A 3,619-nucleotide genomic window follows, 5' to 3' on the forward strand; every position below is an offset into this window, starting at 1 on the left:
ATGCTCTACCGAATCACAAACCAAAGATATATTGAGATAAATAAACTGCAAAAGAAGAGGATTAATACAATTAAACAAAAAGACAAACAAAACACACAACACGCAATACAATTGTTTGCGAAGCTGTAAGAAAACGACAGACATAAAACTCGGCTTACTAGCAGCATGTAACATGTAACTCCCCTCCCGAGGGTGTTTCACATGCACGTAAAGCACACATAAAACAGCTGTCCATTTGCGCCCGGCGCGTCGTGATACACACTTTACGCGATTTTGATGATAACGTACGGCTTCATCTACTAACCAGCAGCGTATGTTTTATCGCCGTCGTAGAATTTGTAGGCAAGGGTAAACGCATAACATGGTGATTGGATAATTTAAGCAAAAGCGACAGAACATTAACCAGCTACCGTGTACCGTGTTCAATATGTAGAAAATATAAAATTAAATTTAAGCTTTTGTACTACCAGAGTGTCTTTAGTCATATTTAACTCGCGTAGAACGCGCGCGTGTTTATTAGTCCGCAACGATTACTTGGATCTTGTCGCGAAGCATAGACGCCCCGCTGATGCTTCAGATGCGCAAGTACATCATCAGCGCGTCTGCTCACGAAGCGAAAGGGACGCAACAAGAAGAACAAACGCTAGACTGCGAGTGTACTTTAGAGATATACATTCTCTTTTACCCTCGAAAGCGCAAAAGCGGAATGGAGTAGAAATATTAAAAATACAAGAGATGCTCACATGTATTTGTGTGTGTGTGTGTGTGTGTGTGTGTGTGTGTGTGTGTGTGTGTGTGTGTGTGTGTGTGTGTGTGTGTGTGTGTGTGTGTGTGTGTGTGTGTGTGTGTGTGTGTGTGTGTGTGTGTGTGTGGGAGAGCTTAATTTGCTGCTAGTTTGGCTGGGGCGTTTGGTTCCCATGCCGTGAGAGCGACCGTGTACTAAGTAATAAAAATTGTCCAAAGACCTCCGTCAAAGCGGGATTATCCACATTAGATAAATAAATAAATTGTTATACATAATTTGAAAATGTTATAATGTTTTTGGTACATTTTATCAATTAATTTTTACTCGATTATTCACACAAAAATATTAGCGCTACTTGATGAGCATTATACTATTACGACAAGCTAGTTGCATGGAAGATAATCTAGTACAACTCACCACAACCCAAGCGCAACCACGGAATAGACCATTTTCCAGCGGAATGCCGTAGGCCGGATCCGATGTGCATCGCATCGCTGATAAGAAAGCTTTTCCGGCAGTTTGGGTTGCATTTTCCCAGCCACCGCAAATGGGTACGTAAATTCGCAAGCCGTAATTCCGTCCAGGGTGCCATTGTGCCGGTACACATGACAGCTTGATTCAAGCATGCAACTGTTTGCCGCCTGTCTGCACCATCGCACACCCGGGAAGTGCACTCCCTGTGGGTCGCCACGCAATGAATGTGTGAACGATCACACTGGCCGCTGAGGTGCACGGGCGAGTGAGCGGCACACAACATTTGTCACAAAATCATGTTCAGCCCTAATTATGGCTTATTTTATCTGCTGTCTAATCGTACGCCACAAAACCACAAACGGCCGCACGGTGTTGCTGTGTGTGCGCTGTGGTTTGAGGCTTAGAAACACAGCTGTGAATTCGTTGGTGCATGTCTCGTGTGGAAAGCTGCTGCTGCTGCTGCTACAAAAAAAGGAGACAAACAAGAATAATTGACCACACACACAAACGACATCATCATGCGAACTCTGGTGTGTGTGTTGGCAAATAAATGCTCAGTCCCGCAAGTTAAACTTTACTAGGCAGTCAAGAGCGTCTCCTGCTGCATTCATTCCGTACACGGCGAGCATCTTCTTCAATGCAGTGGAACGAATCTCCAATATCCACTACTGGCGGGTTAAATCGGTGGTACCCATACGGTGACGAAACGTGTGTGATACGTCGGTTCGATGGAAAACCCCATCGGCACCATCGCTTCCCATCATCGTCGGTAAGCAAACGAACAAACCACATGGGCATGAGATTGCGTTCGATTATCGTAAAACACTGCTGCTGCAATTTGGCTCCATTCTGTGGACCGATTGTGTACTGATGGGTCTAACGGTGCAGCAGCACAACACGCGTGGACCATTTCACAACGTTTGTAATCGCGTGCACCAGAGATGTCCACTGGAACAAACTCCAGGTCCGAATTTAGTGGTTGACACCAGGGAATGACCGCTGTTGTTTGCATGGTTAACATACAAAGAGGCTTATTAATATTAACATAGTGAAAGGAGCGTTGCTGTACAGTCGGGAGTTTCAATTATACGCATTGCAGAACTGACCGGCAAGCATTAAACCGTCCCATAGCTGTCATTCAATGATATCTAATCTAGGAAGAGTGGTGACTATTTTTTTGTCAAATACGATACTAAGTTCAATCTTTTACCACCATTTGAAGATTCTACACAACTAACTTAAAAAAGTCACTTCAAAAAGTAGTGTTCAATAAAAACTTCAGAGCTCGACGAGGATGGGATTCGAACCCACGCGTGCAGAGCACATTGGATTAGCAGTCCAACGCCTTAACCTCTCGGCCACCTCGTCTCTTGTGCGTGCGTGCCGTTCACAGACGAGCGGGTTGGACGATAGTACGTGAAAGGCTGTTCAATTGTTTATTTATCAGTTGCTAACAACAGTAAATGTTATAAGATGATTGTGATAAGATTATTAATTTTGGAAGGATAACGAATATCCTTCACATTTTCATTAAATGCTGAAACACTTGTGTAAAAATCGTTTTACCATTTTTTCGCTATTTTGCCGTTCTGTCATAAGTTCCCATAAATGGTTAAACGATATGATATTTCCGCTTTTAAATGAATCTCCCAATTCAGGTAGTAAGACCAGTCACGATCGTACAACCACGTACACCATAACACGTACTTTTTCTCAATCCTGCCAAGCGCTCCCGTCTGCTTAACCTGATCCGATAAATACCTTTTGTCAGATTTATCAGTACCAGACAGATACCAATCCCACCCCATGAAGGGGATTCGCTCGTTCCCCACATCTTTCTATCCCACCCAAAACGAACGTGTGCGAACAAGCTGTCGTCTTATAAGGTGTCAAGACAGCATCTTTTAAAGTAGATTTTCGATGGCAATTTTAGGGTGACAATTGGATGCTCCCCAAAAAAAATCAAATCACATCTGCCCTGCTGGTGGGAAATCGACCATCTTGGACGACCGTTAATGATACCACATCCAACACCACCCTCCCTCCATAGCGTGGGAAAAACGGCCCGACAGCGACCCGAGCTTCCGCAAGCTTCGAGGCAAAAGGAAGATCACATCAGGCATTACCGCGCACGATGACGACTGGGTTTTGTTTTAATAGGTGGTTGGGTGAGTTTTATTATTTCCCTACCAAAAGACCGAAACCAGAGGTGCACGGGTACGCACAGGGGTGGCGGCTTGTTTGCGGCACAGTTATGTGCTACTGGGTGGCGGATATTTATGCAACAACGCCCAATTTCAATCCGACGCGTTGGGTGCACGTGGTGGTACGGAAGGAGTAACATCACATATAAATAAAGTGTCTGGAAAGTGGTGGAACGAGCACGAACGAACAAAAAAG

General features: G+C 44.5%; 1 non-coding gene across 1 annotated transcript; it reads right to left on the reverse strand.

Moving 5' to 3' along the window:
* Positions 1-2,505: 2,505 nt before the first annotated feature.
* Positions 2,506-2,587, reverse strand: Trnas-gcu. The gene has a single exon. It is a non-coding gene; the product is annotated as a tRNA-Ser (tRNA).
* Between the last annotated feature and the right edge of the window lie 1,032 nt (positions 2,588-3,619).

Source organism: Anopheles arabiensis, chromosome 2, assembly GCF_016920715.1.
Source record: "Anopheles arabiensis isolate DONGOLA chromosome 2, AaraD3, whole genome shotgun sequence".
Taxonomy (NCBI): Eukaryota; Metazoa; Arthropoda; class Insecta; order Diptera; family Culicidae; genus Anopheles; species Anopheles arabiensis.